General features: G+C 51.4%; 1 long non-coding RNA gene across 1 annotated transcript; it reads left to right on the top strand.

The window, feature by feature from the left end:
* The first annotated feature begins 1,179 nt into the window (after nucleotides 1-1,179).
* Nucleotides 1,180-22,822, top strand: LOC123330244. The gene is made up of 3 exons (XR_006545993.1): nucleotides 1,180-2,283; nucleotides 4,616-4,766; nucleotides 18,524-22,822. It is a non-coding gene; the product is annotated as an uncharacterized LOC123330244 (long non-coding RNA).
* Nucleotides 22,823-24,743: the final 1,921 nt, after the last annotated feature.

Below are 24,743 nucleotides of genomic sequence, written 5' to 3'. Positions count from 1 at the left end.
GGAGGGAAGCGAGGCTGCGGATTCCCAGCTGACAGCCAGCACCTCCGCCAGCACAGCGCCACCTTGGAGGGGTGTCTCCAGCAGCACCCGATCAGGCCGCCAGGGCTGCCGGAGCCGGGTCTGCAGCCCCGGGGGTCTGGCTCCAGAGCCAGTGGCTTCTCCTGCTGGCAGCCATTCCTACAGGTTACGAACTCTCCTACCCCTCAGGCCCTTTTCGGCAGGGCCCCACTGCCTTTCCCGGGCTCCTCCAAGGCACCCACCACTTATCCAACCGTCCAGCCATGTGCTCGGTGATCCGCCGGCCGCAGACCCCTCCCAGGCGTCCCGCCACCATTGCACCACTGTGTCCTGGGTCTGGAATGTCCTCCATTGTAGAAAGCCGCCCACCCATGTATGAGGCCAGTTGGGCTTCAGAGCTTCTGCTGGGGTGTGAAGAGGGCAGTGACTCCCAGAGCTTTGGACACACAGAAGAGCCCAGCCGTGACATGGGGCGGGGGGCACGTCTGACTGTAACCTGCCGAGGATCCAAAGACCACCGCCTGCTCCGATTCCCTGTCCAGCCTGGCCTGTGCCCGTCTCAGGAGCCCTGTGCCCTGTGCCCACGGACTGTGGCTTCCTGCGAGCTCAGGGCGAGTGTGTCCTGCACGTCCGTGCACTCAGCCCCGAGAGGACCAAATGCAGGGTCACTGTGTGTTGCCCAGGTGGTGGACTGCCTGCCTCACTGGTCCACCCTGCTCACCCAACACCAGCTCTCCTTTCGTTCATCTGATAGGCCCCCCCGCCCCCCCACCCAGCTTTCTCTGGGTCCCACATCCATTGACACGCCCACCGGCAACTGGGCAAAGCCTGGTCCCCTGACCCCAACTCGGGGTTTTCTGTTGCACACCACTCCCATAGAGTGTCCTGTTGGGCTTTCACAGTCAGCCCAGTAATGAATCCTGTCTTCATCTTAAAGACCTGGGGTCCCAGGCCCAGAGAAACTGAGTCACGTGCGGAGGCTGCACGCTTAGGAAACAAGGCCTGAACTTGGCCTGTCTGCTGACCCACCACCTCTCTCCCCATCACCCCCACTTCGCAGCAGTGCCACCTGCTGCCCCTGCCCCTGCAGCTTGCCAGCCTGGCTTGTAGCAGTGCTAAGGTCCTGTCAGTCCCATCCTGTCAGCCTCCCTTTGCCCGGCTCCCTGGCACTGTTCCTGAGAGTGGTGACTCACCCGCTGCTGGAGCCCTCCAGCTGGAGCGTTCTCCTCACGCCTGAGCCCATTTCAACATAACGGGGAGAAATGGCTCAGAGTGAGTTGTCCTGGCATTGCTGTTCCCTCTCCTGGCATCCCAGAGGCCCCACGTGCCTCCTCTGTGCCTGGTGGACTCCCAGGTACCTTGAGGCATTTGGCTCAGATGCCCCTTCCCCCAGGAAGCCCTCCTGGCTTCCTCACCCGTCCACTCCAGATTTGTACACCCTCATCAGGGCCTTTCCCCAGTGTTCTTATTGCTCGTTGCTGCCCTGCAGGACCCTCGGCCTCACAAGACTCCCCCACTGGCCCTACTGTGCCAAAGCTCAGAGAGGTTGGGACATTTGCCCAGTGTCACACAGCTGGGAAGTGGCAGAGCCCAGCACACGCTCAGACAGATTGGAGCCCAGTGTTTTGCCTGCGGGCAGTGCAGCCTAGTGGCTAGGGAGGCGAAGAGGGCTAGGAGGCTGCTCCTGCCCCTGGTGTGGGGTCTTGGGCAGGTGACTTCACTTGTGACATCGTTTTCGAGGCGCCTCTGGACTCTGAGTGACCACATCCCAGGCTCAGACAGGAGGACAAGGCTGGCCGGCCAAGGAAGGCGGCCTGCTTGTGCCTTCCCCACCCCCCCAACTTTGCTTCGTTGCCTCTGCTCTCTGCTTTAGCCTGGACCTGACCCCTGACCCCAGGGCTCAGCAAGCAGTGCTGAGTGAGGTGTCTGCACCTGTACAGTCAGGCCACTCGTGGTGGTCATTCTTTGGCTGGCTGTCCACGCCCTGCCCGACCGACCAGGGCCTGCTTACCTACCATCCCCTAGCAGGGGACTGACCTTCCTGCATGCTGGCCCCAGGCCTCAGGTGGTGATTGTTCTAATCAAAGGGGCCCCTTGCGGCCACGTGCCCGCTGCTGGTTTCCCTGGTAACTAATGAGCCCACCTGAGGTCACTTCCCCTGTGACTGGTAACCTGCCCTTTCCCGGGAGCGAAGCCTGCCACCGTGTCCTGCCTGCCGTCCACCGCACACAATGGGGCGTCTCTCCGGGACCCTGCTTCAGACGTGTAAGCTCCCCCACCCATTAAACCACAGATGTCTCTGTCGCTGCCTCTGGCTCTTTCTTCGGCCTGGAAGCTGCACAGACACGGGGCTTGCAGGCCTGCAGTGTGCAGTCCCACAGCTGGCAAAGCAGCGAGGAGACCAAGGAAACTACCACGAGCGCCAAGATGTCGGGAAACACAGGACAGGGGCAGAAAGTTATGGGGGCGTCCACTAACATGTGGACACTGACGCATCGCTGGGGGAGTCCCGCTTGGCTGTCCACTGGCAGGTGGGCCCTGTGGTGACTAGTGGAGGGCCGTGTCTGGAGAACAGTGGCCTCTAAGGTGTGGTCTGCTGGGATGTCAGAAGTGAGTCTTCTGTAGTTGGCTATGAAGGCTGAGTAGAAGGAATTGATATTTCTCTTGTGCCTTTGAGATGTAAATGGTCTTCCTGGGCTCGCTGGGACTTGGTGATCTCTAAGAGTAAAGGAGAAAAAAAACTTTTAGGTAAGCTCTATAAAAATAATTATGTTTTGGGAATGTCTATCTAAAATAGCTCTCCAGACTTTGATGACCTGAAACTAAATTAAATGAAGAGAATCATTGATTACCTGGGTCATTTAAAATAGGAGAAAATACTGGAACATTAATGACTGGACAGGTCTTAAGTTTACCTACCCTTGCCTTCTTAGGAGAGGAAGACTAAAGCATAAGTTTTCCAATCAGGAAATGCATGATTACATACTTCTTGGGTTTTGTCAGAGATTAAGGTTTCAAAGGTTAAGATTATATTCAGTTGTAATTCTTATAACCAAGTTTATCGATTACATTGGGTTCAAGTGTTGTGCCTTTTTAAGTCTTGTCGTTTTTAGACTGCTGTACTCTGATGCTTTGGCAAAAGCACTTCATTTTCAAGAAGATTAATAGCAAGGACCTGTTGACAATAACAGATCTCTGATAACTTTCAGATTATATTGCTGAACTGGGTAAGAACTTAAAGACTGCTAATGGAAGAGTTGATGGCGTCATAAAAAGTTTACGAAAAGATTGGTTACTGAGCGAACCGGTGAATATGGTTGTATTTTTTATGGGTTTTTGTCTGCGATGTTTCTAGTGTGTTTTTGCTTTTTTGGCTGCATCTGGTCTTAGCTGCGGCACGTGGGGTCTGTCTGCTGTGCACGGACTCTCGTCATGTTGCACAGGTTCTGGAGTGGCAGGTTCAATAGTGGCTGCATTCAGGCTTAGCTGCTCGGTGGCACGTGGGATCTTAGTTCCCTGCCCAGGGATCTAACCCGCTGTCCCCTGCATTGCAAGGTGGATTCTTTACCAATGGACCACCAAGGAAGTCCCTGTTACTGGCTTCTATCTGTGTTTTCCAGGTAGAGGGAAGCCCGTCCCCTCAAGTTGGTTATGATTTATAGGAATTTGGTCAACTATACCTGTGGGTAGGATTAAAAGTTTTTTCTTTTCTCTCTGCCTGGTCTCTCCAGAAATTGGGGACCCTTAGGTTCCAAGCAGCCTTATCAGCTGAATGGGAAAGTCTATCTCCTGGCATGTGCTGGAACCTCAGTATCTGGGGGACGGCGGGATCCAATGAGGTGGAACCCAGTGGAAGGGCTTGGGCGTGACTTTCCTTGAGAAGCCTGTTGGGAATTCAGTCTGAACTCCTCCTGGGGAGTTCTAGCTCAGCCAGTTTGGAGAAGCCTATGTGATTGTTTGACCTGACTTGTTTTGCAGATAAAGTAGTCTGGAGTTGACTGTGTTTGGTGGCGATGAGGGTAATTTTAGAGAGAACAATATTGTGTCTCAGTGGATGCCAAACTCTACTTTGGTTAATTGTGGTCTGTATTTTTGAAGGCAATGGCACCCCACTCCAGTACTCTTGCCTGGAAAATCCCATGGACGGAGGAGCCTGGTGGGCTGCAGTCCATGGGGTTGCAACTGAGCAACTTCACTTTCACTTTTCACTTTCCTGCATTGGAGAAGGAAATGGCAACCCACTCCAGTGTTCTTGCCTGAAGAATCCCAGGGACGGGGGAGCCTGGTGGGCTGCCGTCTATGGGGTCACACAGAGTCGGACACGACTGAAGCGACTTAGCAGTAGCAGCAGCAATGTGTTAGCCACACTGCCTCCTTGATGTTCTGAATGGAAAGATAACTGCTTAGTGAAACTGTCAGCGAGTGTAACCTCTCATGACGTGTGACACTGCTTGCTTTAGGTCTGCGGGTAAAAGCACACCTACAGTGTGTGTGTGTGACAGTTGGGTGTAAGTGATCAAATGTATAGCCTATAAAGTGTTTCCCCATTAGCATACCCCTGCGATCTGACTCATTTCCCCTCTCTGTGAATGACTAGGTGAATGGAAAGGAGGCCTGGCCCCTAGGGACAGGATCTGAACCTGGTGAAGGAGCCAACACCCCCAGCATTGCAGGACAAATTTTGGATCATCCGTGCTTTCTACTGAAAGACTTGCAATCCAAAGGGGAAATGATGGAAGAACCTGCAGGTATTGAGTATGGGGAAGTCGTTCTGGCTTATCCATGGCTGAACGTAAACTTCACCGACCAGAGCAGCCTGTTTTGTGGCTTTTAGACAAGCCTTGTATGCCTGCTGTGGCCGTTGAGTGAAGGGATGCGTTCGAAAGTCAAAGTGGAGCGGCTGAGGTCCAGATGTCCAACGTGGCTGTCATAGACGTGATTTTGGACATGCTCTTGTGTTACTGAAAACCTGAGTTTTCTGAAGATTATTGCAGACCAGGAGAAAACCACCGGTGGGTGTGGCGTCATCTCTGAATGCGGTCACTGTGTGTATTTTGCTCAGTTGCCACCGCTGCACCTGTGCCAGGCCCGTCAGGTGTCTTTCGTTTCGTCCCTAGTCTAAGGAGGGAACTCCACTGGAGGCTGAGCAGCCTCGCTGGCCTCACTGGAAGTTGAGTCTAGTTGCTGGGGCCACAGCAAAGTGCCCTGGAATTTCAGCTTCAGCATCAGTCCTTCCAATGAATATTCAGGACTGATTCCCTCTGGACCTCCATGAAAAATCGACCCAGCCACTGTGCCTCTGGGAGGATGACTGACCACGGGGGGAGAGACTCCCCGCCTTCCTGGCCCTCATGCTAGCGCGCCAGAAGGACCCACCGGTCAGCGTTAGTGTGCGGCTGGCTGGCCGTGAACCCCCCGGGCCAGGCTGTGTGGGTGGAACAGGCTGGCTTCTGGATGCACAAGTCCAGCGAGTGGGGCCAACTGTTTGGAAAGACCTGATGGGTCCTCTCCTCATGGCACCCAACATAATGGGGGGCACACCTGTAACTGTGCTGATTCCTGGCTCGGCCCCCAGAATGTTCCCTTTAGAGCCAGACCCTCCCCTGACCCTGGGAGCGGCTCTGGGTTTGTGAAACCCAGGGATGGCATGACTGCCCCTGTGACTGGACAGGGCGCTGCTGCTATTGAACCCTTCTCTGTTGACCCGGTAAGTTCACCCACATCCTGGCTCAGGACCGTTCTGAGCAGCCCAGGTCTCTTACTCTCGGTCCTCACTGGCAGCCGCTGTCCGTGCTGTACCTCTGGTGTCTGCTTGCACAGCCCGCTGAACATCTGACCCCAGGGATATGGTGGAGAAGGGGGCACCAAGACTGGAAGAGTCCTGCACGGTTTGCACGGGTGGGGTATGTGGTCAGGCCACTCTCTTGCTCTCTGTCCATCCCTTGCCCTACCAGTGCCAGCTTTACCTACCCGCTACGCACAGGACTGACTTTCCTGCCTACTCACCCCAGGCCCTACCCAGCTGGTGACTGTTCTAATCAAAGGGGCCGTGAGGGGCGTGCCCCTCTGCTGGTTTCCCTGGTAACTAGTGAGCCCACCTGATGTCAGTTCACCTATAACTGGTAACCTCCCCTGCCCCGGGGAGTGAAGCCTGCCACCTTGTCCAACCCACTGTCTGCCCCACCTAGTGGGGCGTCACTCTAGGACCCCACAGTAGACAGCGTTAAGCTCCCCGACTCATTAAACCACTGATGTCTCTGTCGCTGGCTCCGGGCTCTTTCTTGGGTTTCGAAGCTGGACAAGCACAGGGCTTGTGGGCCTGCGGAGGGCAGCCCAGCAGCCCCTGAGGTGCCCTCGCACCTGCCTCCCTCCCCCTGCAGACAGCCACCCCTGTCCCAGCTGCAGGACTCAGTCCTGCTCACAGAGGTGCAGGCAACAGAGGGGTATGAGTGTTTCATTTCTCTGGCCCCTAAAGGTAAGTTTTGTCCTGGTCACACACATCTATGCTACACGTTCCCAGTAGAAAAGGTAGAAAAACCCTGAGAAGCAAGAAGGGATTGTGGGTAATCCTCCACCTAGAGATTAAGTATTTTGAGTATTTGTGTCCTTCCTTCCTGCTTTTGATGTGGCTTCAGGAACGTGCTTTGTTGCATTCGTTTTCCTTAGATCTTACATATATTATCTCTCTTTATCCTTAAACAGTTGTATCAGGTTTGCATTATTATAAGCCCCATTTTATTGAACTGAGATGAAGTAACTAGGTGAGTTATAAAGATACTAAATGCGGGAACAGTGATATAAACTCAGCTAAACGATTGATTGCAGACTGTATTCTTGCCCACATAGACACCTCCCCACAACGCACACACGCAAACAGACAAAGAGATGAAGTTGAAGGCAGCTTTGATTTTTTTTAACGTAATAATAGAGCAGGAATGTGTTTCTATTTCACTAAATAGGATCCCCCTGCATTTTTGGCCCCTGTCTCCCTAGTCAGCCTGTTAGTGTTGAATGTCTAGATAAACATCACAGTGTTGAACATCTTAGAGTTAAATCTCTTTGCACACATCCTTAATTATTTCCTTTCTATAAATCCCTAACAGCGGGGAATTCAAGTCACTGTTTATTCATACTTGCAATTTTGGTAGTTATTGCTAAATCGCCTTCCAGAAAAGCCAAATACATTTACACTTCCAAGAGCTGTATCTGAGCAGGATCAACAAGGGTTTGAAAAATCTTTCTTCGCTAGGGTTCTGGTGTCTTAGAGGCTTTTCTGGCCATTAGCACCCCGACCATGTTCCAAGGAGGAATATTCCAATTACCTGGGAAGCCGGGCCAGCACTCTGTGACGCCTGGGAAGGAAGGAAGGAGGGAGGGGACAAGGGACAGGGAGGCTACATCCTGCTTGAAAAAGGCTGTTCCTGGGGTGAGGGCATTTTGTCTTCCACCTTACTCCTAGGTCAGAAAGATCCCCTGGAGGAGGGCATGGCCACCCACTCCAGTATTCTTGCCTGGAGAATCCCATGGACAGAGGAGCCTGGAGGGTTAGAGTCCGTGGGGTCACAAAGAGTCGGACTCGACTGAGTGACTAGAGCACCACTCCTGCATGAGGCTAGTCTTTTTAAGGGAAGGAGAGAGTTTACCTGTACTGCTGGGAGTGCCCCAGAGCACCACAAAACCTGTGTTCAGGTTTGAGAGAAGACTCCAGGAGCAGGGCTGAAATGACTGGGCATGAACTCAGGAACTGTCCCCACTTAGCGCAGGGCAGGTGAAGGGGGTTGAGTAGAAGTCCCCACTGGTTGGCCATGACCCGGGAGCGCTGCAGGTTCCCGGAGTTCACAACCAGCCACGCCTCCATGGGCTTTTCACACGTGAACCCCAGAGGCTTCCTGCCAACTTGGATGCCAAAGCAAATGGCTTTCCAAAGGGCCCGCAGTTCCCTGGGATAAGCAAGAGGAAGACAGGCTGGTGCAGGGCAAAGACAGGTTCCAGGCTGGGACAGACCTGGGCTGAGATCCAGTCTGTGTCGGGCCAGCCCCTAGGGCTCCTGACGAGGGTCTTACTTCTTGGCTTCCCTTGGGGCAGCGCAGCTCCTGGGTTGCAGGGCTGTGAAGACCACAGATGGTTGACCTCCGGGGCCTGGTGCACAGACCACAGACGCCCGTAAATGGGACCTGTGCTAACTTTGACCTGAAATCGAGAAGTGAATGAATATGACCCCAAACTAGAGACTCCCCTGCTCTACCCCTGCCATTGCAACAGCTGAAATATCGGCTGCAGGTGAGGTTAATAAGCTCAGTGATGGCTTTTCATCATTCAATTTTTTTAAATCTTTCAACAATCTCACTGAGCCCCCATTTTACAGATGAGAAAATAGAGGGTCTGAGAGTTCTAAACAGGGTCAGCTGAAACCCACATTCTTTCTGGGGAGTGAAAGTGTAAATCGCTCAGTCGTGTCCGACTCTTTGAGACCCCATGGACTGCACACCGCCAGGTTCCTCTTCTGTGGGGTTCTCCAGGCAAGAATACTGGAGTGGATAGCCATTTCGTACTCCAGGGGATCTTCCCAACCCAGGGATCGAAAGCAGGTCTCCTGCATTGCCAGCAGATTCTTTACTGACTGAGCCACCAAAGAAGCCTTTCTAGGGAGACTACCCCCCAGAAAAACCCATGTAAGAAAATGGCAATTCATCTTCCAATGATTGTGGCAGTGGGGGCCACACACAGTCTATGTCTGGGGAGCCAAGGGTGGGGGCAGGGAGGCAGGCTGGGAGAGGGGCCACAGGGTCAGCCCCCCAGACGTGCATTGCAGGGCAGTCTCAGCTCTGCTGGGAGAGCCTGCCAGCTGCAGAGCTGCCCCCCAGCCCAACCAAGAGAAGCTGTATCTGAGGCGGTGTTTCTGCTAGGCTGTCTCACGTCGGGTGAAACTAGGAAATGGTTATTAATGCTTGAGATTTCATAAATTTTTCCCCAATTAGAAAGGAGGTCCTGAAAAGCCATGTCTGCTTCCCATAATTGGCAAGTGTTCCCCAGATGGCTGTTCAGCCACCTTGAAAATCAATGTTTTCACGACCCTTGACCCCTCCCGTGCTGACGAGTGTCTCCTGCAGGTTGGTCCCAGGATGAAGACAATAAAAGCAAATATATAACAGCAAAGGCCCGAGGTTAATGTCTTTAACAAGATAATGTTACTTAAGGGAACTGTAACGCAAATCATTCCAAAATTCCACGTACTTGCTGCAGCTCCAACTGTATTCTGAAACCAAATGTATGTGCTGCCGGCGCGTCTGGCCGTGCACGGGCTCTGCGTGTGCGCTGCTTACTTTGATCATATGTCACACAGTTGGTTTAATACCCTAATCATTCAAAACCCCTAAAAGCTACGGAAGGTGGTTTGGGGCAACTGTGGAGGTTCTTGGTCCTCAGGCCTCATGTTTTCTGGATTAATGGTTGTCCCACCGCCAAGCAAGACTGACGCCCCCTCAGGGACCCTTTGCCAGTGAGGGTTGTTGTCTCGTCACTCAGTCCTGTCTGACTCTTTGTGACCCCATGGACTACAGCACGCCAGGCTCCTCTGTCCTTCACTGTCTCCCAGTGTTTGCTCAAGACCATGTCCATTGAGCCGATGATGCCATCCAACTCTTTTAACCTCTGTCGTCCCCTCCTCTTGCCCTCAGTCTTTCCCAGCATCAGGGTCTTTTTCAATGAGTCGAATTTTTGCATCAAGTGGCCAAAGTACTGGGGCTTCAGCATCAGTCCTTCCAATGAATATTCAGGTTTGATTTCCTTTAGAATTGACTGGTTTGATCTCTTTGCTCACCCTCAGTAAAGGTGACAGCTGAAAAACTCTGCTTAGCAAACAGGTGTTTTGATTTCCTGATGCCAGACACCTGGCCCTCTGGAAATGTTCAGATTTAATCTGGATTTGGGCGTCAGGGGAATGGGTTTGCACCCTGGTAGGTACATTCCATTTGTCATTGATATGACATTCCATGCCATTGTATATCCTCCTCTCAAGCCACAGTCCTCAGAGAATAATCTCGAAAGACTGAGCACAATGGTCTGGGACCAGGAGCATCACCTGAGGTTTCCTTCATGTCTGTGTCATCGTCCAAGCTGGACCACTTCCTGGGACTGGGAGGGCAGATTCAAACCCTGATGCATGCTTACCAGGGTGGCTGGAAGTAAAGTCTGGGCACCTGCAGCACGTGTTGGCCAAGTGGGGAGGGGTGGGCAGTCGCGCTGCAGGGGGACTGGTGCCCCCATGGAGAGGGTGCTCAGGTTGAGGGGTTCCCCCCAGAGCCTCACTGGAGCTGGGACTTGGAGGCGCTGACCAGAGACGAGATGAGAGGGGATGCCCCGGGGCCGGGGGCGGCCTCACCGAGGCCCAGGAGACAATCTGGCCTCAATCCCACCACTCAGGGACCTTTTAGAAACCCACCCCGGGGGCATTGCCCCCCTTCTCAGAAGCCCTCTGGGACATAGTGTCGGCATCCAGCTCATCCCTTGCCCCCAAGTCCTGCCTCTGAGCCTGTCTCTGCTTTCCAGGTGGGAAAGACCAGCTCCCTCCCAGCTGCCTCCCTCTAGGCTTCAAGGCAGGAGAAGGGTGCTGGGTAGGGAGCAGATGGAATGGGCGGGGCATCCATAGCGCCTTCTGCAACCTCCCAGTGCGGTTCCATATCCTCATCTCCATCAGCCCAGGCCCAAGAAGGCGAGCCGAGTCCAGCCCCAAGCGGGCTGTGTGTAGATTCAGGCTATTTCAGGTTTCCTTTTTTGGACTCTCAGGAACTTTCTCAAGTATACACACATTGCCTCTGTAGTCAGGACAGTGGTTTTCAAATTGAAGTATAGTTGCTTTACAATGCTGTGTTAATTTCTGTTGTATGGCAAAGTGACTCAGTTATACACACGCATGCCTTCTTTTTTAAAAATTCTTTTCCATCATGGTTTATCCCAGCAGATTGGATATAGTTCCCTGTGCTAAACAGTAGGACCTTGTTGTCTAGCCACCCTATGTATGTAATAGTTTGCATCTGTTAATCTCAAACTCCCAGTCTGTCTTCTTCCTCTTTCCCACCCCCTTGGCAACCACAGGTCTGCTCTCTATGGCTGTGAGTCTGTTCCTGTTCTGTGGATAGGTTCATCTGTGCCACATTTTAGATTCCACATATAAGTGATATTATGTGTTGTTTGTCTTTCTCTTTCTGACTTACTTCACTTCACGTGATAATCTCTGGTTGTATCCATGTTGCTGCAAATGGCATTATTCTGTTCTTTCTTATGGCTGAGTAATATTCCATTGTATATATATACCACATTTTCTTTACCCATTCATCTGTTGATGGACATTTAGGTTGCTTCTAAGTCTTGGCTGCTGTAAACAGTGCTTCAGTGAACATAAGGGTGCAAGTATCTTTTTGAATTATAGCTTTGTCTGGATATAGGCCCAGGAATGGGATTGCCTAATCATAGAGTAGTTGAATTTTTAGTTTTTAAAGGAACCTCCATACTGTCCTCCATAGTGACTGCACCAACTTACATTCCCATCAACAATGTTGGAGGACTCCCTTTTCTCCACACCCTTTCCCGCGTTTGTTATTTGTAGACTTTTTAATCATGGCCATTCTGACTGGTGGGAGGTGGTACCTCACTGTAGTTTTGATTTGCATTTCTCTAATAATTAGCCACGTTGAGCATCTTTTCATGTGCCTATTGGCCACCTGTATGTCTTCTTTGGAGAAATGTCTATTTAGGTCTTCTGCCCATTTTTTGATTGCATCATTTTTTGTTGTTGAGTTGTATGAGCTGTTTGTCTATTTTGGAGATTAAGCCCTTGGTTGCATCATTTCCAAATATTTTCTCCCATTCTGTGGGTTGTCTTCTTTGCTTTTTTAATGGTTTCCTTTGCTGTGTGAAAGAGGAGAGTGAAAAAGCTGGCTTAAAATTCAACATTCAGAAAACTAAGATTATGGCATCCATTCCAATCACTTCATGGCAAATAGATGGGGAAACAATGGAAACAGTGAGAGACTTTATTTTTGGGGGCTCCAAAATCACTGCAGATGGTGACTGCAGCCATGAAATTAAAAGTTGCTTTCTCCTTGGAAGAAAAGCTATGACCAACATAGACAGCATACTAAAAAGTAGAGACATTACTTTGCCAACAAAGATCTGCCTAGTCAAAGTTATGGTTTTTCCAGTAGTCATGTGTGGATGTGAGACTTGGATTATAAAGAAAGCTGAGTGCCAAAGAATTGATGCTTTTGAACTGTGGTGTTGGAGAAGACTCTTGAGAGTCCCTTGGACTGCAAGGAGATCCAACCAGTCAATCCTAAAGGAAATCAGTCCTGAATATTCATTGGAAGAACTGATGCTGAAGCTGAAACTCCAATACTTTGCTCACCTGATGCGGAGAACTGACTCACTGGAAAAGACCATGATGCTGGGAAAGATTGAAGGTGGGAGGAGAAGGGGATGACAGAGGATGAGATGGTTGGATGGCATCGCTGACTTGATGGACATGAGTTTAAGCAAGCTTTGGGAGTTGGTAATGGACAGGGAAGTCTAGCGTGCTGCAGTCCATGGGTTTGCAAAGAGTTGGACATGTCTGAGCAACTGGACTAAACTGAACCTACTGTGCAAAAGCATGTAAGTTTGATTGGTCCCATTTGTTTATTTTTGTTTTTTATTTCTATTGTCTTGGGAGACTGAAGTGAAAAAACATTGGTACAATTTATCAGGATATCTTTTTAAGGGCAGGAGAGGGCTGTCCTGTGGTGCCCATGAGCCTGACTTTACTTTCTGGGACCTGTGGGGAGAATCTCGGGCTTGCCTTGTTTAGTCTTTAACCAGCTGGTGCCCACAACTCAGTATGGGCACCCATCAAGATGGTTTTCCCATCTTTAAGGTGATAGGTCTTGATTTTGAAGATCCTGTCTGCATTCTAAACTCCTCTTCAGGTACTTAGTTCTCAACACATCTCAACGTTTTTAAGGCACTGGAGGTTTCAGAATAACAAAAACATTACTATCCGAAAGTGTGAACTACCTTCAAAATCCCTAGGCAGACCCAAGTCACCCCCTCCTGGCCTGCCTCCCTTTCTCTGAGGCCAGCCAGCCCTCCTCCTCCCACAAGCAGAGTATTTTTAGAGCATTTTCAACCACTTTTCACTGAACCTTAGTTTTTTTCCCTCCCCCGCACCCACCAAGTACCTGAGGTGTAGAAATGAATTTATAACAGGAAGCCTTTGATTTTAGAGCCTTTATGTTTTTGAAGTCTTCCAAAGCCGGGCTGTAAAACAACAGGCTCCGTTTAAAGGAATGTCACATTCTCCACGCGGGGGCTGGCACCGTGCTTTCCTCGAGCTGGGAGGGGCACGTCCTTGTGCCGGGAGCAAGGACGCACCCGCCCCACTGAGGAAGTGGGGGTCTGGGGTGAAGGCACCTCAGGGCGGGTGGCCATGCACATCCCTGCTCCCGACTGCAGGGCCTCTGGGGAGGGGTCCTGTCCTCAGCCTGTGGGTGATGCTCGAGGCTGCCTCCACAGTGACGTCCTGTGAAGGTTTGGGAGCTATCGCTCTGTGTTCACTCCTCCTTCCCCAAACCCCGCTGACCCTGAGACGCACACGGCTTAGTAGCCACCTTTAATGCAGAGGAGGGCGGGAAGGCATTGCATTACACACAGGTGTTGATCCAAAGAGGTCTTCTGATTTCTAAAATGCTAAAATGTGATTGTTACGCAGCTTAGACTTGCGGGACTAAGATACATGAGGGCTGGCCCCTCAAAGGCTTTCTGATCTGCCCGGAGGGCTGCCCAGGGCCTCCAACCGAGACTCCCGGGCCCTCCCCCAAGCAGGGTGGCTGCCCCAATCCTCCTGTGAGAGTTCCGATTCCAAACCAGAGGTCCCCTCTGACCCACAGTGCACGGCCCCGGAGCCTCACTCGTCCTCGCTGTAACACTGCCGTGTGCCCACATTTTTCCTGTTTTACATGTGAGGAGCCCGAGGCTCAGGGCAGCTGGGCCGTGCACAGGTTGCTATGGCAATGCTGGAATCTCTAACCCTGGTGCTGCCTGCCCTCCCGTGCACTCTCACAGGCTTGTCTCGTTTCTTCTCCCATCCTGCGTGGAAAAGAGGATCCTTTGGACTCGACTAGGGCAGAGTGGAGTCGTTGGGACAGAGACAGTGTGTATTTTGTGCAAGAGGAAACAGCTTCAGAGAGGTTAAACGACTTGTCCAGGGCTACAGAGTACGTGGGGGAAGCTGGGCCTCCATCTAGGTCAGGGGTCAGCAGACAATGACCCAGCACCTGCCTTTGTAAGTGGAGTTTTACGGGAACACAGCCGTGCTCACTTGCTGGCCCATTGTCTGTGGCTCCTCTGGGGCTAAATGTCAGAGCTAAGCAGTCGTGATATTGACCGTGCTCCCACCTGGGCAAAAACGTTACTGTCTGGTCCTTTACAGAGAAAGCTTGCTGATCTCTGGTGGAGACAAATACAGTTTAAGATAGTGGCTGCAGCAGAACCAGAGCGGGGGCCCCAAGTGTGGCAGGACGGTCACTTGTTAGTCTGGATTAAATATCAGATGGAATCTACTGCCCGTGTTTGAGGTCTGCATACAGGGGGAGCTTGTGATGTTGTTCAAGGGCTGGCAGAGCACTCTTGGCCTGTGGACCCCCAGCTTCCCACAGAACCTTGCACACTTTCTCCCGCCTGCCGGCCAGGGGCACAGACAGACCCTCCGCTGCGCCTGCCTGCACCCCGCCCCTTGTCACGCTTACGGCTGCTCACCCCGTCAGGTCGCAGCCTCTGCTCCTCCGTGAGCCTTCGCGGCTCCTCCCAGGGCCCAGGTGCCCGCTTTCTAGCCTTCTAGACATCAGCACCAGCCATGTGTCTGCTTCCTGTTCTGCCCTGTGCCCTGCGGCCTCCTCCATGGACGCTGTGCCCCCATCCCACACGTGACCGTGACGTGCTGCCCGTCACAGGGGGATCGACTGCCCACCCCTCGACTCAGCAGGTGTGACCGTCGTCTCGCCCACTGGAGGATGCAGAGATCATACAGGCGAGGCCCCTACCCCTGCTGCTCTTGAAGTTTTTGGCAGCCACGCAACAAGGGACCCCAAACTCCACCTCAGGGAGACCACACGAGAGGACTTGAGGCCTTACGAAGAGACGACCCCCACCATCTGTTTGCAGCACCACCTTCCGCCTGAGACCCTGACCACACAGTCCCTGGGGACACTCATGGTTTGAACTGTGTCCTCTGGAGAAAGACATGTTGGGGTCCTAACCCCCCAGGACCTCAGAAAGTGACCTTATTCAGCGATAGGGCATTCACAGACACTATCAAGCTACAGTGAGGTCATTAGGGAGGGATCGAATCCAACACGACTGGTGTTCCTGGAAGAAAAGAAAAACTGGACATAGAGACACGGGGAAATACCAGGTGAAGATGAAGGCAGAGATCCAGGTGATGCTTCTGCAAGCCAAAGGCCGCCAAAGTGGCCGGCAGCCACCAAAAGGGATTGTTTCCCAGAACCCTCAGGACCAACCAGCCCCGGGACACCCTGACCTCAGACTTCTGGCCTCCAGAACGTGAGACCATACCCCTCTCTTTTCTGAGCCACCTGGTGTGTGCGGTCATTTGTTCCAATAGCACTAGCAAAGGAATACAGGAGATAATAAAACGGTTGTTGTTTTCAGCCAAAATTCAGTTTGGGTCTGGTTTGTTACACAGTACTACCCAGCTGGAATATTCTCCCACCAAAGTGGAATTTCCCTGAAGGCAGGACTCAATGAGCGCCGGTGGGATGATCAGCTGCCATTGCCCTCAGGTGCGTCCCTGGGTGGCCCTGCTGCTCCAGGTCCATCCTCCTGTGTGTAGGGAGCCTGGGCTGCAAACTCAGAAGCGACTGAGTGGCCATCATAGGCCTGGGAACCTGAGTGAAACCCCCCCTGGTGATGCATTTCCTGAGAGAGCCCGTGCCTGGGAAAACAGGAAGGTTAGTGCCTATGCGTTTTTATGGGCACCCAACGTGAGATTTCAGAGGATGGAGGCCTGGGCGGGAACAATGTGTGTGAGCTGTTAAAAGCCAGCGGGAGGCATATGCTTTTGCATTCAAGTGGGACACAGAATTGAATGGATGCTGAAGAGGGCTCATGTTGATGACAAAAGAGAAGCCAGCTTGAGTTCTAGACTGTCTCCCTCAGTGCAGGGCACCCAGGGGGCCAAGAGCTAGGACTGTAGGATTGTATCCTGTTAGGAGACCTGGAGGTCACAAAAGCCAACCCCCTGCCTCCAGGTGACTGGGTGCCTACCATCCAAAATGGAAGGATTCTTTTCTTACTTAAATTTTTTTTTCAGAAGTGTTAAGGTTGAGCGTTGATATGATATTTGAGTTTTATCGGAAGGTATCAAGACACGTGTAATACACATTTGGGTCATGGAATCAGCTGTCATGCAAGGAGAGCTTTAAGGATAAGGAGGTAGAAGGCTGGCAACAATGGTGACTCCGCCGCAAGCATGCACTTCCTCGGGGGCTGAGCTGGGCTTGCGCTCAGGCCCCCAGCCCTGGAGCCACGATCTTAGCTACTGAGCTGCACACAGTGGCGCTGCATAATTGCATGGGTGCTCCTGCTGCCAGATGATTAGGAAGAACAGCCAGTGGATGCCTGCCAGTCAGTGGGGTTCAGCAAGCATGTGGGATCCCTGGGGGCCGGCGGCCCACCCACCCAAATGCCCCCACCCATCTATGCATTTGACAGCAGTGGTTTTATTTACATCATTCGGTATCTTAAAGCCACATAAAGACTCTTAAACTGTATTAGTCGCCCCCTTAGCTCAGAAATGGTAATGAACTCAACCTCGCCACCTTGAAAAGCCAGCCTCTTAACTTTCATTGCCTTACATTCTCCGTAGGGACTCAGCATATTGTAATGAACACACACGCTTTTTTCCCTTATTAAAATTTTAAACATTGCCTCCTTTTATCTTCTGTGTTGTGTGTGTGTGTGTGTGTCAATCGCTCAGTCGTGTCCAAGTCTTGCAACCCCATGGACTGCAAGCATTACTTTCTTCTTTTACCTTCTGGCCAGGTCACATCTCATCACGTCGATGATGTAACACCTCTGCCGGTGGATTTCTTCAGATCCTCTCTTCTCTATTCTAAAGCTATTGTCACGAACATTTACATGCAACATTTTTTTTCTTTTCTCATATTACTTATTTCCTTGGGATAAATTTCTAGAAGTGAGATTTTTACTACATGACTATTTTCTCTAGTTCTTAATCTCTCTTTTAAAATAATTTCCCATAAGGCCAGTAAGACTGTTGGGGATGTGGCCAGGCCAGACATTGGTAGCTCTGAGCAGGAGTGCTATCTGAGGCTGCAATGATTTTAAAATATGTAAAAGTTCTGAAAATCTGCAATCAGGACTTGTGTCTGTGCAGGAAAATGTGTATTTCTTTCTCTTTTTTTGGCTTCAGTGAGGAGCTCGGGGAATTCATGGTGTCCGCACGTCCATATCCCCTCATTTAAGCCACACCAACCTGAGGGCTAAACGCATTCTCTTTCCCGGTATTTATTTATTTATTTTTCTGTGCAAGAAATGCTTTTCTTCAGCTCAACAGAACATGGAAGTCTGAAAAAAACCTTACCTTCTGCAGAGGATGTGAGCTGGCCCGCGGCCAGCGGCCGGCCTGCACCCTTGTAAACACCTCCCTTTCCCGTCAGGGCCCAGAGATAAGCCATTCAGGATTCTGCCTGGACGGCTGGCACCCCTTCTATCTGCTAGAGAGGGAGGCCCCGCACCAGCCGTGGGGCCTGCCCCCTGCCCCGGCCCCGGGAGGCAGCTCCGATGAAAGCACGTGTCTGTTGCCAGGCCCGGTGCGGAATGTTCCATACGTGTTGCCCAAGGAGAACCTTTCATATTTTTTCATTTTGCAGACTCCGGGCCGGGTGAGTCCTGGTGAAGCCCTGCACTCATGGGTGCCCGGCCCCACCCTAGCTCTCCTCTCCCTGCCCAGCCTCCCCCAAAATCCCAGGTCCCCAGGCTGCATCACCAGCCTCTGGCTTCTGCTGTACGCTGAGTCTCCTGGGTGGTACCTGGCCAGATGCTGGGCGTCCAGGCTACTCGTCTCCGGGAGACTGGTGTCCCTGGTGTTGTCAGAGAGCGGGCGCTGACTGCACAGCTCGGCCCCGACCTCCCCAGCCTGCCAGCCCCTCGCTGCTGCAGTTCCAGCACGCATGGGGGCGTGGGGACAGGAGCCCAGGCCAGGGACACACCTGCTTCGTGCGGGTTTCCAGGCAGGGAGGTGCCGAGCTGGGTTTGCGGCTCAAATCTTTCAACAGAAGGAAGGATTGGAACTGCAAATATGCTCCCCAAAAGGGCTGTGAGGGTGAGATGTTGTGTGCGTGCGAGTGTGGTTGTGTGTTGAGTGTGCATGTGTGTGCCCTGCCACCGCACACAAATTCCCACCTGACCTACCCGTACCTCTCTTTCTCCCCAGCCTCTTCCCCGCCTCGGAGGCCAGCACCCTCGCCCTGGACACCAACCACCGGACACCCTCGTCCTCGCAGGGCCCCTGCACTCCTGCCCCTTGGGCTGCTGCTCTGATGCCATCACCAGCCCCCACACCACCCGTTCCTTTGCTCACACATCTCGTGACCCCCCCACCCCGGTTACCCTCTCCTCCAGGTCAGGGTCCCCACTGCCTTCCCTGTGCCCCCCCCCACCAACCCTGAACCCTCCCCGGCCACAAGGTGGGCACTCAGGACGCACGCGTTGAGTGAAAAGTGACTTGTTTATTTTTTAATTAATTAATTATGCTTTTAACCTTAAATTCCATGGTGCATTGACTCGGGAGGCATTTGTCATTAAAAGATCTCAGGGCTGACTTTTCAACCCAGCCGAGGGGGGTGGGCTAGAAGGGAATCTCTTTTGAAGCCCTGACTCCAGCTGCTCCCAGGGCTCTGCTGAGCTAAGCTGCTGCTCTGGGCTTGTTTCTGCCTTAACGTGAATATTTCCAGAACAGACTCGGCCCAGGGGGTGTGTTCTTGCCACTTGGAAAAAAAAAAATGTGTCTCTGTATTCTAGGGAGCCTCTGCCCAGGCGGAAAGACTCTTTCTGAGAGGCAGCACGTTGCCTAAGTGGCAGTCAGCAGTTTTCAAGGCAAACGAGGGGTTTGCTGTGGGGACTCAGTGATTTCTGGTGTCTTCAGCTTAGCTGAGCCTCAGGTTTCCTAAGCTTAGCCTTCTCATTGCTGAGGCTGCATCATGCCCCATGACCGGATTTTCCCCAGGCTGGGAGATGGAATGTGGGGTCACCAGGCCTCAGATGGTGTCAGCTCAAGGACTTAGGCCTCTGACTGATGGCTGCAGCCCTTGGCAGTGGCTGCGAAATCCTGACACTGGGTTTGAACAAAAGTGGCCCTGGGAGGTCTCCACAGAGGAAGGAAAGTCGTACGCGGGCGAGCCACCCATGACGTCCACAGTGGCTTGACTCGGGGAGCGCCGGGGACACGGCCATCCTTCCGGAAGAGTCGGGCTGCTCCGGGGAAGCAGCTCTGCTCCGTCCATTGTGCCTGGCCAGACTGCCAGTCCCTAGGGGCCTCCATGTAGGCATGTCTAGACGGCTCGTCTACCAAACCCATCTGCAGGGCCAATGACCATCCATCAGCAGCCTGTGCTACCAGGCCGAGGAGGCCTTCCAGTGATAAGAGGGCATCATCAGAAGGCACAGCTAGTCCTGGCTGTCACCCCCAATTTCTAGCGCTCCCCAGGCTCCACAAAGCCCAGCTCCACGAGCATCTCCAGAGCTTCTCATCTGGGGAACATGTCTGGATTCGGCAGTGTTTGGAGTTAGAATAGTTGATTAACAGTATTTAACCTGGATAGATACGGGCAGGGATGTAGAAGGTACTTGCAGTGAAATTGCTGTAAGAAATGTCCAACGTGATGCCTGGCACTGGCCACAGGTTTGGCTCTGAGTTCTCTCATCCCCTGTTCCTGACCTCTCAAAGTTAGAGGAAAATAGAACGATACTGAAACTTGCAGCACCCATGAAATAAAAACGAAGCCATTACTCAGAGGATTTCTGATACCTAGAAATTTTTCCCTTCTGTATCTGGCTTGTAGAAACTTTTATCATGAAAGAGTGTTGAGGTTTGCCAGACAACTCCTTTGTATCTATCGAGTGTGGTGTGTGATAGTTTGGAAGTGTTTTCTCTTCTTCAGGAGTGTACCTCAGTATAAGAAATGCCATGTGTGAACAGCCCACAATTAACATCATTCTCAATGGTGAAAAACTGAAAGCATTTCCTGTAAGATCAGAAAAAGACAAGGATGCCCACTCTAGCCATTTCTGTTCAGTAGACTACTGGAAGCCCTTACTACGGCAATTAGGCAAGAAAAAGATATAAAAGGTGTCCAAATAGGAAAGAAAGAAGTAAAATTATCTATTTGCAGGTGACATGATCTTGTATGTAGAAAACTCTAAACATTTCACACACACACACACATAACTAATAAAAAAATTCAGGGCAGTTATGAGACACAAAATCCACATATAAAATCTGTTGCATTTCTCTACCCTAACGATGGACTATCTAAAAAGAAAATTAAGAATACAACCTCACTCACAACAGAATCAAAATAGAATAAAATACTTAGGAATAAGCTTAACTGATGAAGTAAAAGACTTGTACACTGAAAACTATAAAACAGTAATGAAAGAAATTAAAGAAAGCATAAATTAGTGGGAAGACATCTCATTGGAAGAATTAATATTGTTAACATGTCCATACTACCCAAAGTGATCTACAGATTCAACGCCATCCCTTTCATAATTCTAAAGACCTTTTTCATATAAGTAGAAAAAGCAATTCTAAAATTCTTACAAAACCACAGAAGACTCTGAACAGTCAAAGCAATCTTGAACAGAAGTAAAATCTGAAGGCATTACACTTCCTGATCTCAAAATATATTACAAAGCTACAGTGAAAGAAAACAAGTGTTGGTGAGGATGTATGGAAAAGGACACTCTTGTATTCTGTTACCGCCATTATGGACGATAGTAGAGGAGGTTCCTCAGAAAATTAGAAATAGAACTACTATATGATCCAGAATTCCATTTCTGGATATTTATCCTAAGGAATGAAAATTAGGTTATCTAAGAAACAGCTGCAGTCCTCTGCTCATTGCAGTATATTCATGGTGGCCAAGATACACAATCTAAGAGTCTGTTGATGGATGAATGGATAAAGATAACACGGTAGATGTAGAATGGAATATTATTCATCCTTCAAGAAGAGGGAAAGTCTGCCATCTGTGAAACACAGATGGACCTAGAGGATGTTACGTTATGTGAAATAAGCCAGGCACAAACAAATACTGCGTGATCTCACTTATACGTGGAAGCTAAAAAAGTAAGACTCAACGAAACAGAGCACAGAATGGCGGTCGCCGGGGCTTGGGGGAGGGGCAGTCACCCCGCAGGGGTAAAGTTTCATTGATCCAAGGCAGCCACAATCTAGGGGCACAGTCTAACACGGTGCCCACAGTGAACAACAGTGTGCTGCGCACTTACAGGTTTGGCAAGAGAGTTGATCTCACATGTTCTTACCACAATTGAAAAAAAATGAAATTTCGCCCATGGCATTTTTTAAGAAAATAAAAAGCTGAAATTTGAAATGTCAACGGGAGGGGGGTGGTTAGGGAAATTAAGTTAAAGCCACCAGATGAATTATCATGGGGCTTTTAAACTATTAAGATTTAAATGATATTTGCGTAAAAGCGTAAAGAAAGACAGACATGCGAAGTGTGCCGGCACCAGGATGAGGGCATAAAGAAACACATTAAGCTAAAGACCACATTTGGCGCTTTTGCAAAATTGTCTTATCCGTTTGTGGAAGTTTCTTCTGTGTGAAGTTTAGAAAACACACTTGTCAAGTTCTTCTCATGATGGTACAGAACTTGCCATCCAACTTTGGGGGTGTAGGCATCCTTGGAGGGGGTGCCGCTACACACGTTCTGTGACCCCCATTCTCTCCTCATACGTTCAGGCCTGCCTTCGCATCTTAGTAAGGTTTTCAGTTTCCCCACGAAAGTTCTGCACTTTCTCGCAAAGGAGTCTCCTGATAACTCCTGAGACGGCATTTTATTTTGGACTTTGCCCGTGTCTTGTTGCTGCTGTTTGCCTCCCTCTGGGGTGGCTGTGGATCTGTGTGTGCCGAGCCCATGCACAGCCCCACTTGGCTGTGGGCTCTGCTCATCTTTCTGGAATAGTTTTATGTCTGCGTGGATGTAGAGAGATGGGTGCTGCCCCTCCCCAACCCCGTGGGTGGCTCAGTGGAGTCAGTGCCCCAGGAGCAGCCATCGACCAGTGTGGGTCGTGGCCCCAGCTCTGCGGTCTCTTAGCTGGGATGACTCCCCGAGGCATGCTCTTCGAGCCTTCCTTCCAGAGGTTTCCAGTGGTGTGGGGCTCCAGGTGGAGCTTCTGCAGTACCTTCTGTTCCCCAACTCATTTCTCCCCTCTCCTGTGGTGGTTTCCCCAGGGCCATCTTCCAAATGCACTGTTTTCATTCCCTGCCTCAGGGTGTGCTTTGAGGGGAGCCCAGCTGAATCCTTACCTTTGTGGGTGCCCCACTGGACAGTGAGCCGAGGGCATGAGGGAAGCATCTGTGTCAAGTTCCCAGTGCCTGGCACAGTGCTGGCCCATAGCTAATGCTTCAACAGCTGTGTGGTCAACGGATGGCTGGGCTGGGTGGATGGATGGAAGGAGGGATGGATACCTAATGGATGGATGGAAGGATGGATGGACGGATGGCTGACAGATGGCTGGGCTGGGTGGATGGATAGAAGGAAAGATGGATACCTAACGGATGGATGGAAGGAAGGAAGGAAGGATGGATGGATGACTGATAGATGGCCGGGCTGGGTGGGTGGATGGAAGGAAGGATGGATGGCTGATGGGTGGATGGAGGGATGGATGGAATGAAGATTGGATGACTGATGGATGAATAGTGGAGCATGGGTGGGTGATGGTTGCCAGGGAGATGGCAGGGCAAGCCCAGGTCTCCTCAGATCATGTTCCATCACTTTTGGGTGGACTGTTTTGCACCCTCCTCCCCAACCTCTGCCAACATTCCACATCCTTCTCTGGAAAAGTTTCTCTGGTTGCCCCAAAGATAATGGCTCTTTCCCCACACTTTCCAGGAATCAGCCCACCAGGATGCCATCCTCCTGAGGACCTTGTGGGAAATGAGCAAAACAGAAAAACTGCAGAGCCAAGCTCAGGTGCACGTTATGAGCTTTCCATCTGGCTTGGAGAGAAGGCTGAGGGCATCCCTGCCGTCAGGTGGTGCAGCCCCAAGTGCCTGATGGAGTACACGGTCCAGGGCATCCAGGCAGGGAGCAGGGCGGGGATGTCCACCTGGCACTCCAGGAGGGGCTCCCGCCCCCTGCCTCTGCCTGCCAGCCCAGACCAATCCCCATCCCAGGGGGTGTACCACCTCATCTGCAGTGAAAACTCAGGTGCAGGCTCCCTGGGCAGGGCAGGGCAGCTCAGCAATTTACATGATCAACTAATATTTGATCTTTTCCGAAAGCTTAGTTTAATGAGAGGAGAGAGAAGTCAGTGTGTGGGTTTTTGAACCTGGAAAGTGTGTTAAGAACTTTGGAGGGACAAATAAAAAGGCCCTGGGCAGGGACAGAGTGAGTTAGTAAATTGTGATAGTCTTGCAACTGGCCAAACAGAGAATTCCAACAACAATAATAGTTAACATTTGAGGGTTTACCGTGCACTGGCGACAAGCAGTGGCTCATCTGACAACTTTGTTAGAACCTCTGGGACAGCTGCGCTGAGTGGGCTCCATGACCAGCCTTCTTATAAATGAGGACCTGAGGCACAGAGAGGCTCACTCACTTGTCCCGCATCACACAGCTAGTTAGCAGAGGAACCGGTTCCAACTCTCTGTCTCTGCCCTTTGCCACAACATCACCCCTTCTCTGCCCTATGTCCATTAGCCTCAGCACCGCCTCATTGGATGTGCCTGATTCACCTCTTTGGTCATTGCCTTCATGAAAAGGACCATTTGCTTCCCCCCACACTCCCACCCCAGAAGAGACAGCCAAGGGCTATGAAGACATGTGTCTATCCCCAGTGCCTTAGAAAGGGCACAGGAGATCCGGAGGCCAGAGGACTCACCGTCAGCACTCCAGGGAACTGAGTGACACCTCAAGCTGGTCACTGGCCCTCTCTGAACTTCAGTCTCTTCATCTGTCAAGTGGAGGAGGGCATGCTTCATGTGGCAAGAGTTCTTTTTAGCACTGAAGTTCCAGAGCGCCTCCCCCCTATTTGCTCACTGTGTGAACGTCTGAATGCTGCCAACTCCTATGCCTCGATTTCCACAGCAGTCCAGTTTTAATATGAATTGTGCTTCCTCTGTGAAGCTTCAGTGGGATGGTGCATAGATATGTACTCCATGCAGTCTGCAGGTCAGAGTCATGAGGATGGTCTTCCTGCCACAGTACACGGCCCCTGTGTTTGAGAGGTTCATGTACGGAGGTTTATATCTTGTTCACACAGCAGCCCAGCGCCAACTTGACTTCCACAGCTGGGCATCTCTCGTGGAAGCGCTGCTCCTTCCTGTCTTCCGTGTCTGCCTCCTCCTGGTCCTTGGAGGCCTCTCCACTCAGCAGGTAGATGAAGAAGAATGGGGAAGGTTGCAG

This window comes from Bubalus bubalis, chromosome 18 (genome assembly GCF_019923935.1).
Source record: "Bubalus bubalis isolate 160015118507 breed Murrah chromosome 18, NDDB_SH_1, whole genome shotgun sequence".
NCBI classification, from domain to species: Eukaryota; Metazoa; Chordata; class Mammalia; order Artiodactyla; family Bovidae; genus Bubalus; species Bubalus bubalis.
This window is presented reverse-complemented; position numbering and strand designations above follow the sequence as displayed.